The sequence below is a fragment of the Castor canadensis genome, chromosome 4, assembly GCF_047511655.1.
Source record: "Castor canadensis chromosome 4, mCasCan1.hap1v2, whole genome shotgun sequence".
Classification (NCBI taxonomy): Eukaryota; Metazoa; Chordata; class Mammalia; order Rodentia; family Castoridae; genus Castor; species Castor canadensis.
Genome location: NC_133389.1, coordinates 105,161,153 through 105,185,020, shown reverse-complemented (window position 1 = coordinate 105,185,020; position 23,868 = coordinate 105,161,153). Strand labels below are relative to the sequence as shown.

The window sequence follows — 23,868 nt, the reverse complement described above, 5'->3', positions numbered from 1 at the left end:
ATTAAAACCATTCCCTCTAAAATCAGGAACCAGACAAGGATGCCCACTATCTCCACTCCTATTCAACATAGTACTGGAATTCCTAGCCAGAGCAATTAGGCAAGAAGAAGGAATAAAAGGAATACAAATAGGTAAAGAAACTGTCAAAATGTCCCTATTTGCAGACGACATGATCCTATACCTTAAAGACCCAAAAAACTCTACTCAGAAGCTTCTAGACATCATCAATAGCTATAGCAAGGTAGCAGGATATAATATCAACATAGAAAAATCATTAGCATTTCTATACACTAACAATGAGCAAACGGAAAAAGAATGTATGAAAACAATTCCATTTACAATAGCCTCAAACAAAATCAAATACCTAGGTGTAAACCTAACAAAAGATGTGAAAGACCTCTACAAGGAAAACTATACACTTCTGAAGAAAGAGATTGAGGAAGACTATAGAAAGTGGAGAGATCTCCCATGCTCATGGATTGGTAGAATCAACATAGTAAAAATGTCGATACTCCCCAAAGTAATCTACATGTTTAATGCAATTCCCATCAAAATTCCAATGACATTCATTAAAGAGATTGAAAAATCTACTGTTAAATTTATATGGAAACACAAGAGGCCACGAATAGCCAAGGCAATACTCAGTCAAAAGAACAATGCAGGAGGTATCACAATACCTGACTTCAAACTATATTACAAAGCAATAACAATAAAAACAGCATGGTACTGGCACAAAAACAGACATGAAGACCAGTGGAACAGAATAGAGGATCTAGATATGAAGCCACACAACTATGAGCAACTTATCTTTGACAAAGGAGCTAAAAATATACGATGGAGAAATAGCAGCCTCTTCAACAAAAACTGCTGGGAAAACTGGTTAGCAGTCTGCAAAAAACTGAAACTAGATCCATGTATATCACCCCTATACCAAGATTAACTCAAAATGGATCAAGGATCTTAATATCAGACCCCAAACTCTTAAGTTGATACAAGAAAGAGTAGGAAATACTCTGGAGTTAGTAGGTATAGGTAAGAACTTTCTCAATGAAACCCCAGCAGCACAGCAACTAAGAGATAGCATAGATAAATGGGACCTCATAAAACTAAAAAGCTTCTGTTCATCAAAAGAAATGGTCTCTAAACTGAAGAGAACACCTACAGAGTGGGAGAAAATATTTGCCAATTATACATCAGACAAAGGACTGATAACCAGAATATACAGGGAACTTAAAAAACTAAATTCTCCCAAAACTAATGAACCAATAAAGAAATGGGCATGTGAACTAAACAGAACTTTCTCAAAAGAAGAAATTCAAATGGCCAGAAAACACATGAAAAAATGCTCAACCACACTAAGATTCCACCTCACCCCTGTTAGAATAGCCATCATCAGCAACACCACCAACAACAGGTGTTGGCGAGGATGCGGGGAAAAAGGAACCCTCTTACACTGTTGGTGGGAATGTAGACTAGTACAACCACTCTGGAAAAAAATTTGGAGGCTACTTAAAAAGCTGGACATCGATCTAACATTTGATCCAGCAATACCACTCTTGGGGATATACCCAAAAGACTGTTACTCCAGAGGCACCTGCACATCCATGTTTATTGCGGCACTATTCACAATAGCCAAGTTATGGAAACAGCCAAGATGCCCCAGCACTGACGAATGGATTAAGAAAATGTGGTATCTATACACAATGGAATTTTATGCAGCCATGAAGAAGAATGAAATGTTATCATTCGCTGGTAAATGGATGGAATTGGAGAACATCATTCTGAGTGAGGTTAGCCTGGCTCAAAAGACCAAAAATCGTATGTTCTCCCTCATATGTGGACATTAGATCAAGGGCAAACACAACAAGGGGATTGGACTATGAGCACATGATAAAAGCGAGAGCACACAAGGGAGGGGTGAGGATAGGTAAGACACCTAAAAAACTAGCTAGCATTTGTTGCCCTTAATGCAGAGAAACTAAAGCAGATACCTTAAAGCAACTGAGGCCAATAGGAAAAGGAGACCAGGAACTAGAGAAAAGGTTAGATCAAAAAGAATTAACCTAGAAGGTAACACCCACGCACAGGAAATCAATGTGAGTCAATGCCCTGTATAGCTATCCTTATCTCAACCAGCAAAACCCCTTGTTCCTTCCTATTATTGCTTATATTCTCTCTACAACAAAATTAGAGATAAGGGCAAAATAGTTTCTGCTGGGTATTGAGGGGGTGGGGGGGAGAGGGAGGGGGTGGAGTGGGTGGTAAGGGAGGGGGTGGGGGCAGGGGGGAGAAATAAACCAAGCCTTGTATGCACATATGAATAAAAGAAAAATGAAAAAAAAAAAAAAAGAAAATGTGGTATCTATACACAATGGAATTCTATGCAGCCATGAAGAAGAACGAAATGTTATCATTCACTGGTAAATGGATGGAACTGGAGAACATCATTCTGAGTGAGGTTAGCCTGGCCCAAAAGACCAAAAATCGTATGTTCTCCCTCATATGTGGACATTAGATCAAGGGCAAACACAACAAGGGGATTGGACTATGAGCACATGATAAAAGCGAGAGCACACAAGGGAGGGGTGAGGATAGGTAAGACACCTAAAAAACTAGCTAGCATTTGTTGCCCTTAACACAGAGAAACTACAGCAGATACCTTAAAGCAACTGAGACCAATAGGAAAAGGGGAACAGGTACTAGAGAAAAGGTTAGATCAAAAAGAATTAACCTCGAAGGTAACACCCACGCACAGGAAATCAATGTGAGTCAATGCCCTGTATAGCTATCCTTATCTCAACCAGCAAAAACCCTTGATCCTTCCTATTATTGCTTATACTCTCTCTACAACAAAATCAGAAATAAGGCCAAAATAGTTTCTGCTGGGTATTGAGGGGGGGGAGAGGGAAGGGGCAGAGTGGGTGGTAAGGGAGGGGGTGAGGGCAGGGGGGAGAAATGAACTAAGCCTTGTATGCACATATGAATAATAAAAGAATAATGAAAAAAAAAAAAAGAAAAGTCAACAATTCTAAAATAAAGGAATTGAATGAGTGAAATGGATGAAATCTCAAGTAATGAACTCAAAGGAATCATGATAAGAATGGTTGGTGAATTAAAGAAGACATGTATAAACACCTGAATGAATTCAAAGAGAAAACAAATAAATAGCTAAATGAAATAAGGAACACAATGCAGGGTATGAACAAGGAATTCAATAAAAATAAGTACTGAACAAAAAGTAAATCAAAATTTTGGAAATCATAAACTCAATATCACAAATAAAAATCTTAGTTGAAAGGTTCACTAATAGAGTAGACCAAGTTGAGGATAGAGTATTAGGAGTTGAAAATAAAGTAGAGGAAATAAAACATTCAGGTAAAGGTAAAAACATTAAGAAAGTACAAACAGAATATGGAAAACCACTGGGACATTATTAAAAGACAATTCCTATAAAACATGGGCATCTTAGAAGAAGAGGTCTAAACTAAAATCATCAAAAACATATTCAATAAAATAATAGCAGAAAGTTTCCCAAATGTTGAAAGAGAGATGGTCATCCAGGGATAGAAAGCTTTTAGGACTCCAGACAAACAGGACCAGAAAAGAACTTCTCCAAAGCATATTATAATTAAAACACTTCATACAGGTAATAAGAAAAGAACACTGAAAGCTGAAAAGAAGCACCAAAAAAACATTTAAAGGCAAACTGATCAAAATAACAGATTTCTCAGTAGAAACTCTAAAAGCAATGAAGGCATGGAGTGAAAGTATTTCAACCACTGAAAGAAAGTAAGTGTCAACTTAGATTGCTATACATAATAATTAAAGGAGAAATAAAAACTTTCCATAATAAACAAAAACTACAGGAGTTTATAATCACTAAGCCAGCATTGCAGAAGATACTTAAAGGAATTATATACATAGAAGAGGAAGATAAATGCAACCAGGGAAATAAGAGAAAGAATAAATCTCATTAGATGAGAAGCTAAGTAAATGAGAATTAGGAAAGTATTAAACTTTATAAAAAAAACAACAGAATGACAGAAATTACCATGTACTTTTCAATAACAAGTCTGAATGTTAATGGTCTCAATTCTCCAATAAAAAAATAAAGACTGGCAGATTGAATTAAAAAGCAAGACCCAATCATTTGTTGCCTATAAGAAATGCACTTCACTAGCAAAGACAAACCAGTCTTAAAGTGAAAGGTTGGAAAAAGATATTCCAAGCAAATGGAGTACAAAGCATGAAAGAGTAGCTATACTCATAAGTGATAAAGCAGAGTTCAAACAAAAATTAGTTAGAAGAGAAAAAGAATGTCATTTCACATTGATAAAGAGAATAATCCATAAAGAAGACAACATTTGTAAACATATACACACCATCGGTGAGCCCAATTTCATAAAACAAACACTATTGGACCTAAAGCCAGGGATAGACCCCAACATAATAATACTGAATGATTCTTACAAAACTGAACATCTCTTCATGATAAAAGCCCTAAACAAACCAGTAATAGAAGAAATGCACCTCAACATAATAAAGGCTATACATGGCAAACCTGTAGTCAACATCATACTAAGTGGAGAAAAAACTGCAATAATTTCCTCTAAAGTTAGGAATGAGCCAAGGGTATCATCTCTCTCAACTCTTATTTAATATAGTGCTTGAATTCTTAACCAGAGCAATAATGCAAGAGAAAAACATAAAAGAAAATGAATAATTCAGATTATCCCTGTTTACAGATAATATGACCTTATACATAAAGACTCCTGCAAAAAGCACTTAGATCTGATCAATGCAACAATAAAAATTATGAACTGCTGAAGAAAGAAACTGAAGAAGATGGAAAAACCACCCATGTTTATGGATCAGAGAATTAATACTGTGAAAATGCTATATTACCAAAAGTAATCTATATATTCAATATGATCTTCACCAAAATCCCAATGCCTTCCTTCAGACATATATGTCATTTTTTTCACAGAGATATAAAAATCAATCCAAAAAATCATTTGGAAGCACCAAAGACCCTGAATAGTCAAAGTAATCCTGAGCCAAGAGTAAAGCAGAAGTATCACAATATCTGACTTCAAAGCATGCTACAGAGCCATAGTAACAAAAACAGCATGGTACTGGCACAAAAATAGACACATAGACCAATGGAATAGAATAGAACATCCAGACATAAACCCTCACAGCTAGAGCCATCTGATATTTAACAAAGGTGCCAAAAACAAACATTGGAGTAACGACAGTCTCTTCAACAAATGATGTTGGAAAGTTAGATATCTATATGGAGCAGACTGAAAGTTCATCTCTGTCTCTCACCCAGTACAAAAATCAATTCAAAATGGATCAAAGATCTTCATGTAAGACACAAAACTTTGAAACGACTAAAGGAAAACATACAGAGAACACTTGAAACCAAAGGCATAGGCAACGCCTTTCTGAACAGAACTCTGCTCATCAAATAAGAGTGAGAATTGACAAACACGATTGAATCAAATGAGAAGCTTCTGCACATCAAACAAAATGATTATCAGAATAAACAGACAGCAGACACAATGGGAGAAAATCTTTGAAAGCTCTTTGTTGGATAAAAGATTAATATTCAGAATATATAAAGAGCTCAAAAAATTAAGCAATGAAAGAACAAATAATTCACTTAATCAATGGGAAAATGACTTAACAGACAATTCTCTATAGAAGAAGTACAGATCAATACATGAAAAAATAGCCAATGTCCTTCCATAAAGGAAATGCAAATCAAAATGACACTAAGATTCCATAATACAACATGATTGTAAAAAGAGGACTATTTCAGGGGGGCAACCAGCAAAGAAGAGAGGGAGAGAAAGAGAGAGTGCTTTTAAAGACGAAGGGAGGAAGGGTGCTAAGAAAGAGTAAAAGAAGGACTGAATTTGATCAAAGTACACTATAAACATGTACAGAAATATCACAATAAAACCCTTTTTTACAACTAATTTATGCTAACGAGAAAGGCCCAGAGGATTTCTAACTCTAGGCCAAGAGCCATGGGAGGCTTGAGCCACCTTCTGACAGTGAATGTGGTACTCTAGAGAAACAGAAAAAGTGAATAGGAGAAAGTAAGTAAGTAAAAATTTCTCCTAAAATTTTACTTAAGTTATCCACCTCTATATTTAACTTGAAAGTAATGGGTCCATTGAGCATCATTAAACCCAGGCTGCTTTGCAGTGTATCTCTACATAAGTATACTTCCTCTTGTAGGTGAAATTAAAAGAGACAGGCTGTGAATCATAAAAACAAGCTGAACTATAAGCCAACTACTTCCATAAGAGCTATGGTAGAATAAATATGTACCACCACGTAGACTTCTTCAGTTTGAAAGCACAGAAATTCAGAGGAGAAGTAGAGAAGTGATGGTGAGGACTAGATAACCACATAGCTTGCTGATGGGTAGAAGCAGTACCAACAGCCTCATGGGAGCTTACAGCCTTTTCAAAGCTTCAGGAATCTCATGGCATGCCCACCTGAGAGCTACCTAATCCAGCACTAGCCTGACCAAAAACAACCATAAAGACCTGAATCCTTTCCCGAAATTCTCCTCGTGGCCCCAGTAGATGTTTCCACTATTAAAAAAAAAAAAAAAAAAAAGATAAAACAAAGTAAAAATAAATTGTCTTAACTCAATTCTGGTTCAAACAATAATTATCTCGTGGGATTAGTCCACTAATTTAATAACTATGTGCCCACTGTAATAGAGAACAATGGGGAATGTCAGAAAGAAAAGAATATGGACTCTGAGATAATCCTAGATTCAAATTATTTTATTTAATTAACAAACTCTTGATTTCAGATTGTGGATTTGCAAAATGGAAAGAATTTCACAGGTTTTGGGAAGGATTAAATGAGAAAATGTATATAGAAGATGGAGTATAGTTCTAGTGACACACTTAGATTCTATTGTAAATAAAGTTTGTGTTATTTACTTGTATTTGATGTGCAAGATTATGGCAACAGTTTGAAGGGCTTATGGTCCCTGCCATTATGGAATTTATAATCTAATTTGGGAAACAAAGCTAAAAGACATATAAAAATAACCCTCAGTAAGCAAGACAAAATAGATTGTTGTAAGATGATGAAGATCTAACCCATTACTCAGCTATTTTAGACAAAAAGAAGACTCAATAAATAAAGGAGCAATGCTTGACATAGTGGAGCTCATCGGTTCTAAACCTTTGCTATATACTAACTGTGGTTCATAAGCTCATTGAATGACATTTCAAAGTCCAGTAGATAAACAGAATCTCAGCCCCACCCCTGACATTAACAAGAGTGATTTATGTGTTTAAGAAACACATTTGTAAAGCACAAGAAAATCTCCAAAATAATAAGGCTTACACATTTTATATTCACCAGGGTTTTAAGTCAGTTGAAATGATAAATACCATTTTGAAATACCCTCATTTACAAGACAAAGATGATAGACCTTCCTGTCAGTGCTGTTATGAAGATCAATTGGGATAAGCATACACAAAGCCTAAATGCTTGCAGATCACACAAGGAGAAAACTTTTGTTAATATCCTTCACTTTCTATGTACATATTCAATAAATGACTTAAGGGGTTTGGTGAAGTTAGCAAGTACATTTTGAAATAGATGACCATGAAGCTTAGATCATGTCAATAGACTAATATATTAAGTGAAATAAGCCAGGCAAAGAAAGGCAAATGCTGAATGATCTCACTCATGTGTGGAATCTAAATAAGTTAATCTCATAGAAGTAGAGGCTATATAAGAGGCTTGGGTGGCCAGATCAGGTTAAGGGGGGCAGGGTAGATGTTGGTCAAAGATATATATAATTGTGATTAAATAGAAAATATGTTTCTAAATGAATCCAGGAAGGTAAATATAGATAGACAGAAAGTAGACATTCATGACTATCTGAGATCAGGGCGTGGGGAAAAAGGAATGGGAATAGGGGGATGAAGATAATTACTATATGGTTATATAGCTTCTTTTATATGTGACAAAAATGTTCTAAAACTGATTGTGGTGATGGTTGTACCATGTACATACTAAGAATTATTGGATTGTACATGGTAAATGGGTAAATTATATGATACATGGATTATATCTCAATAAAGCCTTTTTTAAAAACACTAAATCAAGACAGCACTTCTCAGATCAAAATGTGCATACTCATTTAGTTTACAAAATGTTTACGTTGTTAGTATATTAAATAAGAATAGTAATAGTAAAAGATATGTTTATTGCAGGAAATTGAATTTATTGCTTGTAATGACCTCACTAGCCTCATGTTAATTTAATTCAGCCATAAGGTATTGGCGAGATTCTATTGCTAGTTACACTAGTTTTCTCTAGCAGACTCAAACTATGAATGACTTTATCCAAAGATTAAATCCAAACATAATTTAAAGCTTCATTCTTTCAACCTTCAAGAAGCAAGTAGTCTAGTTGGGTTAGAGACATGTAATTAGTAGAATGAAAAATAAGTCAATGGAAAGATGTTCTAAAGAATGGCGGTGGCTTTAACAAAGGAGCTGCCTCAGGCTGCCTGGTAAAGGCAAGGTAGGCTTCAGTGAAAGACACTGAGCTGAAAAATAGCTTCAACCTAGTTTCGAGAAACATGGGGATTAAGCCATGTGGTGTTGAAAGTGACAACACACATCATATAAGAATACTGGCATAGTTTTTCATATTGGTCATCTACTGCAGCTTAGCATACAACCACAACAACACAGAGACGCTGATAACAGCATTTATTATCTCGCACTTTCTGTAAATAAAGGACTTGAATTTGAGAGAAACTTAAAGAAAAAAGACACGGAGATAAGACCTGAAGATGGACAGTGTTTTAGGTGGGCTGGCCACCCATATGGCAAAAACATAACAAAGCCTGTTTTGGAATCTACCAACTAGCTCATTATTTCTGGATTTTAAAAAGGGACAATAGCAGGAATAGAATAGGAAAGGTAGACAATGACTATATCATGAAGGTTTTGCATGCCACAAAAAGATTTTACTTCTGAGGCTATAGGCAGTCATTAAAAGAATTTGAGTAGGGCAGTAATATGATCACATTTTCATTTGAATTAGGTCATTTTGGCAGAAGTGAGACAGATGAATTGGGGGAGGGAGACAGGAGGGCAAATGAAATGAGATGAAATTCACAGACAAGTACACATATTGATGATTAAGTGACTGGTGGCCTGAGCTGTGTCAGCAGTGGTCAGGATAGAGAAAAGAAAGTGAAAAAATTAAGATAGGATTTGAGGAAATTTTTTTTAATATTATAGTTTTCTGACCTCCAAAGAGTTTTCAAAAAATTACACAAGGCTATTGAATTCATTTTCACTTTAACTAAGAATGCTTGATGTCTTATAACAAACACATTTTGTAATTTTAGTATGAAATGGGTCAGTTTAAATTTAGGCATATTATTGGATAATGATGCCATTCATTGAGAAAAGGAATATAGGCTAGCAAGCAGAGCTGAATGAGAAAGAAACCAATTCAGTTGAGGGTGTTCATATTGAACTGCCTACACTACTAATATTGTATTTTGAGAAAAAATTGTTGCAATAAATTGTGGTCCAAAAAGGAGATAACTCACACTTGTAAATTTGGTTTAAACAATAGCTAAACATAATGTTAGAGAATAAATATGAGAAGGTTGAATTTTGGGCCATTTTATATGATTTCAGGATGAATTTGCTACTAAATTAAGTAATTACATGACACATTTCAGAAGTTTCTGGGAGCAATAAAAATGGTACATTTATAATATGGGTAAAATTGCCCATTGTTCTCATTCAAGATAAAAAGAAGCAATGTCTCAAACTGGAGACATCAAGGATGAAGGAGCAGACTAAGCAAGATTTATGCCTTTTCCTGGAAGCAGACCTGAATACATCACTTTGTTGTTTTTTTTTTTTTCCAAAAGGGAGTAAACACAATTTTATTCAAACTTTACAAATATCATTTACATTTAGCCTGAGATTAAGCATGAGAAAGTTCAACCTGAAGTTAGACTTCATTGCCCAAACAGTTAAGCATCTGAAAATAAAATGCTGAGGATGAATGTGCATTGTTAAACACAACGACAGCATTCCAAGGAAACTGGACAGGAATTGTGACATGATGCAACTTTAATCAGCTATGGTCCACATGTTTTGTTTTTCCTCACTTTTCTGGTCCAAGGGATCGAACCCAGGGCTTCACTCATGTGAGGGGAGAAAGTGCTCTACCACTAAGCTACAGGCTGAGCCATTTCATAAGCTCAAGCCAAAAGATGCCCGTTTTAAAAATAATGACCAAAAAGAATTAGTGAATGACAAGTTTATGAAGGTGCATCCAGATGCAGAATTTTAGTTTAACATTTCTATAGCAGCTGCTTTAGGTCACTATTACAAAACAACTCCCCCATCTTTACTGTTCATGTACTTGAAAACATGCAGCAGCATGGTACAGTTTATTTATAAATTTATAAATTTATAAATATCAGTACTTGTAATAAAATATAAAATACAGAGTATCTCTTTTTTCAAATAGTAAGTCTCTGAATGCTTCATTCATCCTTTGGTTTCAAACCCATACAATGCACTCAATTACATTGCACATTTAGCACTGAGACAGAACACTGTCCATCTGCTAGGGAAGGAGGGCTGCCACAGGAATACCAAAGCACTACATTATAGAAAATAAACATTGAAGCAAAAATACTTTCTGAATAGATAGATAGATAGATAGATAGATAGATAGATAGATATACTGTACATTGTATAAACAAACATTCAGAATAAGAATCAACACAGGCCAAAATATTATTTTCCAGGAAACCAGAAACTTCTTCCTTTTAAATCATACACATCAAGGATGCTTTTTGTTGAGAATGGAGTATGTTCCTGTATTTGCTTATGTGCTTAGATATCTTGGAAACGAGTAATCATTACATTCATTTGCTAACGGTTTGTCCTCTGCTTAGTTGGCTGGCTGTTGCAAAATGAGGAATATTGAACTATTGCAGTTCGTTTTTCATTTAACACTAGTTAAGTAATATATAATTCACCTTTATCAATCCATATGAGTAATATAAATAGATTAAATGAAGCAGTAAATTTCAAAATTTATGCAGGGGAAACTAGATGGTAGTTTGTTTCCAATAAGGCCAGTAGCAAAATAATCACTTCAAAATCAGTCCAAGCGAGAAGAAAAGCTCTGATTTAGCAGGCTGAGTCCAAGTTTGGAGTTAGGGAATTCTAATTCCTGTATTACTGTGCAAATCTAGAATTTCCTATGTAAAAGACAGTGCTGGCAGCATCAAAGCCCAGCAGCATCCCCCTTTAAAAGGAAGAGCTCAGTCAGGACTGCCCATCCCTTTTCAAAGCTTCCAGTCTCTGAAGAAATGCATTTCCAAATGCTTCTCGGTAGGCAGGGCTGAGCGTATCCAACAGGGAGTAGATGGTTTTGTGGTAGGGAGTGGTCGAAAGCATAGCCTACCACCCTAAGCCCTGCTTCAGTGAGCTCCAGGCAGTATCTGTTCCTCTCCTTGGTCTCCACATTGATATAGGCCACATCATCTGCACAGAGCAGGCTTTTCGAGACAAACATGTTAATGGCAAAAAGAACGTCATTTACTACTGCTTCAGCTTCTAGCCTCATGTCCTTCACATTGGCTCCTTCAAAACCATTGAGCTCTGAACCTTCCTCAAATCCTGCCATGCTGCTTAGCTCCATGGGGTTACAGTTTGATTCCATTCTGCGCAAGCCCGGCGTCCTGCTCTTCCTCCTCCCGAGGCATCTGGAGCGGACCCGCGGCACTGCCCCCTCCCCTGCCCCAATACACCACTTTGAAATCCAATGATTTAAATGGTTATCTTCAGGATTTATTTATGTGAGATATATACCTAACATCTCAAGTAACAATTACCATTATCTCTTGAAGCCCAACATAATTCCTTGATTAGTGATTGTTCAGTAATCATCTGTTGAAAAGAAATTTTTGACCACATCATGTTTAGTATGCCATAATTAGTAAAACTTGCTTTAGAAAGTTGTGGGAGGGGGTGAGTTTAATTAAGTTACATTGTAAGCACATATGGAAATGTCACCATGAAACCCTACTGTACAAATAATATATGCAAATTTTTTTAAGTTGTGGAAGAATAAATGAAAATGCCCTTTGAAAACCTAATGCTGCATAAATGCATGATATTCCTACCATAACCTGGAGCATGATACTACAATAGCCCTACCGTACACCCTACCAGCCAGCCTGTCATTTCACCAAGCTTCATTAAGAGAATAACAGATGGGCAACATATAAAAGTTGACATTTGGAAAATGTGGGTTTTGACCTTTGGCTCTCTGCCCTCAGTCCCAGAGTGTGGCCCTTAAATCTATTCCACAAGAGACTACAGGAAATGCTTGTGTGGTCAAACTGGTTCCACCATTGGCTTTATTCCAACCAAAGCTCATTAGTTTTACTTTTCCCTTTGGATTTGTGGGTTATGATTTTATTTGTTACATTATAGAAGGCACTAACAGCTTGTATTTTCCTTATTCCCTGGCATTCAATCAACTACATATTCATTACATTTCCTATTTTAAGATTAAGTGGTGGTTTGCTGTATGTTCTTAGATTTGGTTGTCATTTTAAACATCTATTAATTATTCTAACTATAATAATATGCCATCCATTCTACATCTCTCATCAAGACAAATTAAAAATGAACTAGTATTCTAACTTGAGCCTTAAAAATCTAGTCCTCTACTTTCCAATAAAGTAGCCTCTGGATTTAATTTTAATTTAATCTTAATCTTAATTTCTATTTAATCTTAAATAGACCTGTATTTTGAAAACAACTCACAAAGTAGAAAATGGAGAGTCAACTAAAGAATGCTCAACACTACTGTTCAGAGGAACTTAATATTATTGTGGTTTTTTTTAAACTTCTAGTTTTCCAGATACACAAACTGAAGCACTGAATTTAGTTGACTTTGTCAAAACTAATAAACTGCCTGTAAAAAGAACAGAATGAGGAGTAATTAATTTCCAGCTCCCTTTTCACTAATTTCTCAGATAATTATTTCCCTACACATCCTAACAGTGAAATTTGCTATTCTGACCAGATGAATAGCTTTTCAGAGATTTAACATGAAAAAGTTACTCCTTTTTTTATCATATTATTTTTGTATTGGTAGTACATTGTACATTTATGAAAGTTCTTACAATATATCGTAGTTGAATTTTCCTCTCCATCATTCTCCTAGAGCCTTTACTAGATAGATAGTTCATGAATCAAGTTCAAATTTTTTATAAAATGGATACAACCAAATATCTTTCTTTTTTATTAAAATGAGTTTAGGTTATATATAATATTCTAAACTTTTCACTTTCAATATACCACAGACACTTTTCCTTTTCAATACTTTACTGCCTTTTTTATTGACATAGTTTTCCACTCTATGGATGTCCCTTAGTTTTTTTACTCACCACTTTATCAATCACTACTTACTTAGGGCACATACGGTTTTTCACTACTACCAAGAACAGTACAGGGATGTTCTTTGGCTCATATTTTGAAACTTATGTGAGGATTTCATTAGGATAAATTCCTAGAGGTGGAATTTCTGAGTCAAAAATTATGACATCTCTTGGTGCCTTTGACAGATGATTGTAAAAATCACAGTCCAAATCAGTTGGACAAATTTATAATTCCACAAGAAATAAATGAGATGGCTTCTCATAAACTCATAAACACTGAGAGTTATCAACTGTTTTAATGATGCTTGACAGGAGAAGAAAAATATATCTCAATTTTTGCTCCATTAAAATATTTTTGACAAATCAAAGTAGAGTGTACATTTTCTCTTACATCTTTTATTCTCTACAATCTTGCTTAACCAGTCTTTCCTGATGCCATCTGTGAAAAAATATTGTCCTTAATATACACAATAAGAATGTCAATTTCCATGGCAATCTTCAGGCACATTTAGCCATGTGATCACACTGAGGGGTCCAGTACAAATTACACTTCATAACATCTCAGTCTTAATGAAAAGAAAATATTTTAACAAATTGGTACAATCTAGACTATATGTAATAATATTGAAACAACTTCAAATCTACCAGGTAGAGTGAACTCCAAATTAAGGGAAAACAGCAAGTGGAAGTTAGACTTCTGTAAATGCTGAAGGATGATCACTATAAGCAATTTATCCATTTTTCTTGGTAAATTCCTTCTCTTTCCTATCTTTTCTTTCTTCCTATCTGCCTTCATCTCCAAGTACACACTGAATTAGGATTTTTGAAATCTGGAGAAACCTGATAAATCAATCCAATTTGTTTTCTCTTTCCTTTTTTTTTTTCACATCTGCAAATTACTTGTAACCATAGTTTAATCTCAAAAAAAGAGCACTAAATTTCAGCTTTCCCAGAATCAACAAATTTGAGTCTCAAGTTGCAACACGATTTAAAGATAATGATCTGCCATAATCTTTTAGACCAACAGCAAAATGTTTTACCAGAAATAAAACTTTGGCCTATTTTTCTAGCTTTTCTTAATGCAAAAATACCATTACTAAAAGAGATTATGAGTAGTCTCTTCCAGGAATGGAAATTTACATCAGAAAAAATCTGAATTGAGCCCATGATTTATACCCAACTCAATATTTTAAAGAAAAAATGTAATTGTGCAAATGTATAATTATGATTTAATCAATTGCTTATCTAAATCAATCAATAGCCTGTCAATATGCACCAGGATTGATTATATATTAACCATGATTTTCAAAGAAAACTTCAGAGGAAAACAATGACTAACAGAATGGACTTTAGCAAGAATCTGAATTTGGATTTTGCCCTTTATGGGCTGACTGATTTGGGGAAAATTAGATAACTAATTTACATCATCAGTAAAAAATGGAATAATTATAGTTACTCCACAGTTTTATTATGGAAGTCAATTTAAATAATATTATATGTATATACAGTATTAGCATCATCTCAGCACAAAATTGTCCAAAATGATTAGCCATTATCATTCTTTAAAAGGTACTGAGATCCTTTGCTGCCTTCATCTTTGTTTCTTTGAAATTCATTGATTTGGAATTTCAACAACCTTAGTTTATACTGTACAAGACTACTGAATATCTATCGTAAGTATAAATTCTTGGTATACTTATACAACTTCCTTTTTATCTCTAACCTGTTGCTTATTCCTTAGCACAAAAGAATCTAGGTGGTTTGCTAGAAGGTTTTTAAAAAGACAGAAATGGTAAGAGAGTAGAGTTGGAGCCCCCTGTTAGAGCTGGGATTTAGTTGGTGTTCTCCCAGAAGGACACTGATACAAGGATTTGAGTGCAAATAGCTTTTTGTTTTTAAAGAAATGTAAGGAAATAGATATGAGATACAAAGAAGAGTGGCTTTTCCACTATCTATCACTCTAGGTGACTTGAGCTTAACCTTACTGAGAAACTCTGACAGCCAGTACAAAACACATATCTTCCAGCTACTGCGTCCATGGGGCAGAGGAGCTGAGGTATTTATATCCCAGCTCCTGGGGTCACAGTTGAGGCTGCCCCCAGGGTTTGTTAATTCCCTACCACTTGTGGCCACCTGATCATGGATAATGGGCATAGATGGTTCTGGGGAAAAAGGAATCACACATCAAAAATGCCAATGCTGAGATGGAAATTAGTGGGCACCCACTAACTGACCAGCAGGATGAGAAGTATGGGCACTGGTATATGTTTCAGGGTGCCCAAAACTAAATCAAACTGAAAAAATAGGAGCTAAAAAGTAAATCATGCCTTGTGACAGAATTGATTCTCAAGGGTAAAAGTAATACATGAAAGAAATATGAGCATAGAAAGCAGAAGGCTAAGATTTTTTGTTAGATTAGAAATGCTGGCAGTCACAAACAAAGCCCAAACTTTGGCTTGAAGGGTGTGGTACACATCTCAACTCAACTAATTTTATCTTGGTGTATGTAAGCAAGAAACATATGGTGCTATCGGGCCTTCTCCAAAGGTACACGGGCACACCTTGGGCCTTTGGGTGCATCTTTATCTGACCAGCCATTATACATCCTGGAGTACTTCTCAATGTACTGTTGAGAAGTACACTATTCAGAATCTTTGAGGCAGGAGTCTATTTTGAAGCTTCTCTTCAGGACTGCTCTTTCCTCTCAGGAAAATTTGAATACCTCCAGACTCCAGAAGTCATTTTGCACTCAAAATTTAGCTCATTATCATGGCATTTTCTTGGCCTGCTGCACCAACTTCAGTGGGTGCTGACTTCCTCTGCAATAGAGATCCAGGTGGAAATTGAGGGCTGGGAGTCTAGGCTGAAGTGGACCTAAAATTATGAGAGAACCTGTGACACCTGACCACTCCTTTCCTAACTTTTTCAGGAAATATTTATTGAGAACATACTTTTCTCTTAATATCTCTGGTAGACTTGCAGGAGCAAGTAAGCCAGAAGCTGAAAAGTTCTCTTATATGGTGTGCCATTCAGTCCATTTCAGCTAAGGAGGTCAAAGTTGTAGACTAGATTGTCATGATTAGATTGTCATTTACTGTGCAATGTCTAAAGACCAAAATCTATCTAAACCCCTCCTTTGCCCTATTCCTGATCAGCTTGTCCCTGGGGGCACCCAAGTTAAATCCTTCTGTTAGACAAAAGATAACATGGACTGCTGGCAGTGGACATCAGTGTCTCAGCTATGACAGATGTCATTACCATTGGAGGGGCATGTAAAACATTTGCAAGGAGTTATTTAACAGCTTTTGTTGGGATTCTTTGGGGTTGAAAGGATTTAGGAGTTGAAAGGCTTTAGGACTTTTTAGGTAAGAATTAAAGGATTTTCTTTATATACAACGATGTTTGTCATGATTATTCATTTTATTGATTTTTTTCCCCATTTTTAACATATTATCATGGATTTAATATCCTGAAATAAATATATCTCTGAAGGGGACACTATGTATTTTTTTAAAAACAGCTGTGATCAATGTGGAGTTATCCTGACAGATTAATGTAGAAAAGAAACATATTTAAAAGATTAGTATAGGGAGAAATGACCCAAACAATATATGTACATGTGAATAAATGAATAATAATAATAAAAAGATAGTATAAAAAGGAAACATTTTCAAAAGACTGTTTGAAAATAATTGGAGGATATTTCTCAAAGGAAAAATGATTATATTATATTAAATGATATGTTTCAAGACCTTTCTATATTTTCTGGTGGAATTTTTTCAGCTACCTAGAGATGTGAACAAATATGTTTAGAAATACAACCAAGTCTTTGTTTCTTTAAGAGTCTCATTATCCTTGTAACAAGATGATCAAACTGATAATGATACCATAAATTAAGTATAAATAGCCCTCACTAACAAGAAAAATACTGGTTGAATAACTTTTTAAACACACACACACACACACACACACACACAAAATACTAATAATTTACAGGTATTTCCTGGTGAGAACATGGAAGCAAGGTAAGAAGGAAGAGGGAAATAAATTATCATGCTAAATTTTGCCTTCATTATGTCAAGGAAACTGGAGCTAGCTTAAGAAGGAAACTAATAGCTCCTTCCCTGGGCCTATTTGATTCTGCTTTCTAGGCTATTCATTCTTTATAGGAAATTGAAAATGGTTAGCAAGTTTTTCACATCTTTAGGGAGGCCTTTCCACTTTTCCCCACAGATTCCATCATGCCCTAGTATACATATGCCACCCAAATTTATAATATATCTTTTTTGTTCAGCCTGGCCACTGCAGGCATGTCCTACATTTCCCCTACCCAGACAAACTACTCTACTTCCCATCCCAGAACCATATCCCATATCCTATTCACATTGTTAGCCCACTCTAAGATAGCCCCCCTCATTTCCTCTCTGCCTTATCCAGGGAACCTGTTCACATGCTTCAAGAAAGTATACCTAAATGAAATACATTTATTACTTACAAGCAATGGTGTACTAGTAAACCTTTAATAACTGGCTCACCTTGAATGAGAAGAGGATTTCTGAACTGCAGTTTTTTTCTTATTCCTGTGGTATCAGTTCTCCTACTGCAGCCAATTTCAAAACTTGGAGACAGTAAAAGCTCCACAATCTTGCTCTCAAAAGTTGGTGAAAGCTGTCTCCAGTATGTAATAGGAAGAAACAGTCCAAAGCACTGTAACACTGTCTCAAGCCATTGCACTTAGGGTTGGGAAGGCCGCACTGGAGTTTGAACTCAGGCCCTCACACTTGCTAGGCAGATAGTCTAACATTTGAGCCACTCCACCAGCCCTTTTTTGTGTTGGGTAGTTTTGAGACAGAAACACAAGAACTTTTTTCTCAGGCTGGCCTCAAACAATGATCCTCTTGATCTCTATCTCCTGAGTAGCTACAATTACAGGATACGCCACCAGTGACCAGCTAAAGCATTGTATTTTTAAGAGAGAAGAGATACTTTAATAGAAGCAATACTGAGTAGAAGTAAAGAGAATGTAGTTCTAGCTCTAATTCTTCCATTATACAACCAGGTGACCCTAAAGCCCATTAATCACTCTGGGTCTTACTTTCTCTTCTATAAAATAACAAAAGCATACTGAATAACTTTCTAAAGCTCACTTCCTCTTCATTTTCACCTTCTAGTGGAAACTTCTCTTCCTCAGCTTTTTTCTACTTCCAAGCTCACAACTGCTTGCATTTTTAGCATTTCTATGCCATTTGCATTTTCCCCATCATATAGCATTGTCACATTTATCTCAGAGAAAGGAGTTTCTTTTTTTTGGGTACCAATTTCTTTCTTTCCATTTTTCTCATATGCCACTTGTGAACATAAAGAAACTGAATTTTGGCTTATTTGGGCACTATTATTAATACCATAAAGGAAAGGTCAAGAAGACTTTATATACCAAAGTAAAACTGGACATTCAACAGAGTAACAAATGGAATTCTTTCTATTTCAGTTTTGGCCATGACTTTAAGGCCTAAATACTATGTAACCATGAGGCAAGAAGAGCATTGTGCAGAACTGCTAGAAATGTAAAAAACAGGTCCACCAGCGTTAATGATCTCCAACCAGTAAGAACTCTGGAATTGGAAGAATTAGAGAATTATGTAGAGAGTAATTGGAGGTACGGCTTCCTCAACAGAGAAAGACTGTTTTTGCCTTAAGCCAAGTGAGAGGGCTGTCAAGGGAATAGTTGGAGAGTTTGACAAGTATCCCCCAGAATTTAAGGGAAGTTAAAGGCTGATATAAGACACCATGGCTAGATTGGTCCACAGAAACAATACAGAAAAAAAAAAGGTAGGAATTAGGATTTATGTAGAGAAGGTGTGTACCACAAAGTTGGGAATAAACCTAGGGGTTTCTTGATAGTATTGCTACAAAGGACAAAGTGACTGGAGAGATGAGTGAAGTCCAGAAATTGAGAACAGAATCCATGTTAAACTTTACATCACTGTTACAAACCTGAGAGAAACAATTTAAAGGAGGGAATACTTACTTTGGCTCACAGTGTCAGAGGTTTGGCCCATGGTTGGCTGACTCCATTGCTGTAGCAAAGCAGAACATGGTGGCAGTAGGAGCACGTGGCAGAGGAGGCTGCTCAGCTTCTGGCAATCAAGCAGAGAGAGAAATTGGAAGGAAACACACACACTCCAAGCTTCCATTCCTTGGTCCGGCTCTGGCTAGGTAATGGGAGAAAAATGTAAGGAGAACAGCAGGTTTAGATTATCATCATGGACTTGACTTAGAAGACTAGTACTAGAGAATAAAGAGTAACTTAAAATGCCTGAGATCTTCACAAAATTTCATCCAACAGTTAGTGGAAAACTACTCAACATAATGGTTAATGGGACAGAGAGGGAAAAAAAGCAAGGCTATTTTAGGAACTTTTTCTAATAAGTCCACAGTTTGTTGAATGTTTTCAAGGCCACTTAAAAATGCCTGGAGGGATCAGTTCATCTGCCCATTCACTTGCTCCTAACCAAGCTAAGTAAAACTTTATCTCCTTCAATTGTGTTGGCCCTCTATTTCACTTCCTTAGTAGTGCTTAAAACTGTGTTTTCTATTGCTTTTCACTGAAAATACACAGATTATTTCTACTCCCTTAGATTTTTTAAATAGGCTAGAACTAGTATCTAAAACACTACTTGTAATATTCTTTATGAAGGAAAATATGCTCAACATTCCAAAATCAATGATTACAATGCAACCCATTTGGCAACTACATTCCCCTATAAGTTATGCACTAAGAGTAACTGTACTTATAAAAGTCTTTATTCAAAATGATAACCCCCAACTAAAACTCATTATACCAATCTCCAATCCTTCAAAAGATATAGATGTTTTCCCAGAAGATCTGGTCTTGGGGATAAGGGAGACTCATTATTACATCTGTGCTAACTTGTCATGATATGTACAGTCATGTACTCAGCAGAAGAATGGCACAAGCGAAGACTTCCAGGCTAACTATCTCTTGGGAGTTTGATTGACTGAGGTGATAAAGATGTAGTCTAAGAAATATGAACTTGCCCATGATGTTTTTCTCAAAATAGCAGCCAAAACCAATAGCCAAAAAAAAGACACAATACTGTCAGGTGAACAGCCATTTTTTACTACATTTTATACCAATTATTTCTTCTCACATGACAAGTAGGCATTAATTCCAACCCCAGACCTCTATTTCACATACCTAGGTTTCCAAACAAAAGAAACACTTCCCTGGGTATCACAAAAATGATATGACAGCCTGCCATATGAGGAATCCTTTTAGACTGCCAGCCAACAAGTTTGGTTTTTGAGGCTACAAAACTTTTGTAGGGTAGAAAGGTGAGGTAAGAGAGAAAGAAGACAGTTGTCCTCTCTTCTTTGAGAGCTCTCTTTATCAAAACATTAACTACATTTAGAGAGGTAGGAAAAGTGATAGAAATAATAATCTAGTGTCTGCTTGTTTCCATGGTGTCTTCAAGGTCCAGCAGATTGTGTCCTTGGCTGCTTCCTCTCTTCTAAGGACATGCTAAGCATTCAAGAAAACCTCCAAAAAAGGATCTCCTGCCTGCCTAAAGTTATCCACAGCTATGGGACTGGGAAGTAGAGAATGCTCTAAACTAAAACCTTATGATGGAGAATGTTCTCTCTCTCTCTCTCTCTCTCTCTCTCTCTCTCTCTCTCTCTCTCTATCTCTATCTCTATCTCTATCTCTCTCTCTGTCTATGTGTGTGTGTGTGTGTGTGTGTGTGTGTGTGTGTGTGTGTGTGTGAAGATACATTTACAGCCTTCTAAAGCAGTTTCCCAAATGCAAAGAAAGAACCAGGTCACAAAACATTCTCAGATTCTAGCCAGGTTCTACATGGATACAAAGGCTTAGCAGAGAAATTAATTTGATTTAATACTGTAGCAGTGTAAATCAAGAAATAAGGGGTTTAAATGAAAAACATTTTCCCTAGTCAGTATCTAACTCCATTGTCTCAAATTTCAAATATTGTTTCAAGGCATAAGAAGAGAAGCATAGGGAAAAGGGACAAGAGTCACATTACATTGTTATTTAGAGTGGACCCTCAGTATCTGTCCATGCATCATTTATTCACTTCATTCAATTATTCATTCATTTACAAGTACGAATTAACTATTGCATTCCAAGTGCTGTGCAAGTTGATGGAGCTGAGACTGTAAACAAGATAGACAAGACTCATGTTTCCATGAGCAAGCAGAGCACAATTGTACTTTTAGCAATATATAAGGTCTAGCCAAGTCAAAGTCCAGACTCTACTCCCTGACATACTTGACTAAGTTGGCCAACCTTTGTGGTAAAAATTCTAAGCTTGATACTATCTTCTGTCACTACCTAATGTATGACATCAAACAAGTCAAGAATACTTTCTGCTTCTCAATTGGATGACTATGGCACCCATTTTAATCCTTAGTGTACATTCAGCTGAGACTCAGAGAAGATAATGAAGTTTTATAAAGCACTATTTCAGTAAAATGTCATATTACAAATATTGGGGAACACATGTAGTGAAAATTCTTGAGTTACCATTCTATTTGTTAGCCAATTCAGCTCTAACAAAAAAAATGCCTACTGTCAAAAGAGCCCAAAGTATGAAGCAAGTGATGATTATAACTAAATATTTACACAATGCATCCCAAAGGACATATAACACTTGGTTCTGCACAAAATCTCAAGCTAGAGCATAATGATGTTCTGCAGAGTTTCTTTGAATTATTCATAAACTAAGAAAAAGTAAATGGATTTTTCTATCAAGTAATCTTCAGAGCTTATGAGAAATAAAACAAATGGATGTGCCAAAATAGACAAATATGACTTTTTAATGAACAGATAGGTTTATTTCAGTTAATCCTGATGACTCTAGAAAAAGAGATTAGGAAATAGTACACAAGAGTTTGGATTTTTTTCCACCTTTCTCTTCCATCTCTCCACTAAAAGAGCCAAGGATGGTGAACTGGGGCTTCTTTACCTTTCTTCCATAATCCGGTAACATTTTTCAGCTGGAAAGTGGGCAGTACTTCTCAACTGTGATCCAGAATGATCAAGGTCAGCTTCAGAGGGGATGATTAAAAGCAGAATTATGGAGTGGATAAACAATTGCAACATCATAGAGGAATTTTTTTCTACATTGAAACCATAAATGAATGTAAATGTTTTGAGTGACTTTACTTTTAGAAACAAAATATATTTTTTAATAAAGGGAATGTGCAAAAAAAAATTCACAAGTGGGTCTACTGGGTTCCTTGGAAGGCAATTGGTGCCTGAGGGTTCTTATGTTTAGACAATGAGGACAAGAGGTTTAAATGCAAACCCACTGAGGAACCAAAACCTGCCATTGTGGGAGCAGTCAATCAAAAAGATTTTCAATGAATGCTTCTAGCAGTGGTGACATTGTGGATGCAGTGCAGCTCAAGGAGTTGCACTTGAGTGAAAACTCAAGACTGTTTCCCTATCTGCAAGTCCTGGCACACATATATGGGAGAGCTCTGACCCTTTTGTGAACAGACAGCTTGATTCGCTCACCTTTGATGTGATGGGGTCTATCTCACCCTAGCACACTTCCCATAGGACAGAATATTAGCTTGGCATGAGATGATTTATCACCTAGTCATCCGAGGCAGGGAGAGATTACTTAAAATGAGTAAACTTTTGAATGAATCTCACTCCAGGAAAGTGTAGACAAGGCACAGAGGACAGGTCCGTTATAAGCTTAAATCCTTAAGAACTTGGTGGGGTAAATGTTTAATATCAGCTCCTTGCTGGTAGAAGTGAGTGATGGACAGAAAGAGCCCCAAAGAAGCAATGGAAAATATACATACACACACACACACACACACAGAGGTTTGCCCATTGTAGAATGCAATGCAATAAATTGCAGAAATGTTGCAAATGAGTAAATTTTCAGTTAAGACTGTTAAAACAAAGTATTATAAAAGCACTGTTCAAACATGAAAAAGAATAAAACATTGGGCCATTGAAACCCAAAAGTCCCATTGTTAAGCAGGTTTAACACAGCCTACCTCAAGCCCTTGGTTCATTCTGTTCCTTATGCTCCAAACTGGGTAATTCATCCTCCTGGGTATTGTATTTACACCCCACTGTCTTGTGACTTTATAATACTCCCTGTAACTGGAAAGCCCTCACCCGTAATTACCAATTCACAAAAGTTGTATTATAGAAACATCAGCATGAAGAGAACCACATCTTAAAACCATGTGATGGATGAATTCTAGGTGCCTTGTAAACAGGTCTTTGCCTTTAGTCTTCTCCTAGCAGCTGACTGCAATTTTGGTGTTTTAAAGAAAAGCTGAAATTTTTCTCAACAGATGAAACCTAT

At 36.0% G+C, this 23,868-nt stretch overlaps 1 long non-coding RNA gene and 1 pseudogene across 1 annotated transcript in view; both read right to left on the bottom strand.

Annotated features, from left to right (window-relative positions):
- The window catches only part of LOC141422565 (uncharacterized), a 133,955-nt gene extending 110,526 nt beyond the window's left edge, over positions 1-23,429 (bottom strand). The window contains exons 1-2 of the long non-coding RNA XR_012447200.1: positions 22,501-23,429; positions 19,524-19,707 (exon numbers count right to left, since the gene is read on the bottom strand). This is a non-coding gene — a long non-coding RNA (uncharacterized lncRNA). The remainder of the gene's footprint in view (positions 1-19,523; positions 19,708-22,500) is intronic.
- On the bottom strand, positions 10,516-11,938 carry LOC141422374 (GSK3B-interacting protein pseudogene; annotated as a pseudogene).
- Positions 23,430-23,868: the final 439 nt, after the last annotated feature.